At 42.8% G+C, this 811-nt stretch overlaps 1 long non-coding RNA gene across 1 annotated transcript in view; it reads left to right on the top strand.

The window, feature by feature from the left end:
• LOC106146608 overlaps positions 1 to 473 on the top strand; it is an 11,841-nt gene extending 11,368 nt beyond the window's left edge. The window contains exon 4 of the long non-coding RNA XR_001231120.1: positions 104 to 473. This is a non-coding gene — a long non-coding RNA (uncharacterized LOC106146608). The remainder of the gene's footprint in view (positions 1 to 103) is intronic.
• The last annotated feature ends 338 nt before the right edge of the window (positions 474 to 811 follow it).

Genomic DNA, 811 nt, shown 5'->3' on the forward strand with positions numbered 1-811 from the left:
CATATGAAGCCTTGATAGATATACATATATATAAAATATCTTTATATTAAATCTATTCCTCTAGGGAACCTTAACCACCTAGTTCAATAGTGTTTTATTGTAGCAGCCTGAATGGACTAAGACAGAGATCTGGCCAAACTGCAGAGTTATCTGCTTCCTGAGACGCGGACAGAGGACTGCCCTGCCCCTTCCGGGAAGGCCTCGGGCTGCAGTGCTTGGCTCCCTGGAGTCCTGGGCTCTCAGACCTGAACTCCACTCCATTGATGGAGGAAAACATCTACCAGCGTCTCCTCGGCCACCATCCTCTGTTTCCGGCCCCCTTCTCTCCCCAGTTTTACCACACATCAAACATCCCATGTGCTTGGGGCGTGTATTGTATGCCAGGCACGTGATGCTGTTGGAAGCACGAACAAAATGTTTCAAGCACTTGCTTCAAGGGGCTTCCGGTCTAAGAGAGGAAATAAATCTCTGCATAGTGGAAATCTGTAAACGGAATCTGAGTGGTACAAAATAGCTAAGTCACATAATATTGTGTTATATTCTTTGTGTGTGTGTGTGTGTGTGTGTGTGTGTGTGTGTGTGTTATATTCTAAATTGGGCTTTTTAGCCCAGTTCTGGAATTTCAGCACACAAAAGAATTTATTTTTATTATTCCTGATGAAACACATGCAAGAGCTGATCTTGCACCTCTCAGAAATTCCAGAAAAATAATAGAGGAGCAAACAGGAATAAATGCATATGGACAAAATGAATGGGAAAAGAGATGACATCAGACCAAAGATGTCAACAAAATTTTGCAAGACATAAACAG

Source organism: Chinchilla lanigera, unplaced genomic scaffold (assembly GCF_000276665.1).
Source record: "Chinchilla lanigera isolate Chin_1 unplaced genomic scaffold, ChiLan1.0 scaffold00085, whole genome shotgun sequence".
Classification (NCBI taxonomy): domain Eukaryota; kingdom Metazoa; phylum Chordata; class Mammalia; order Rodentia; family Chinchillidae; genus Chinchilla; species Chinchilla lanigera.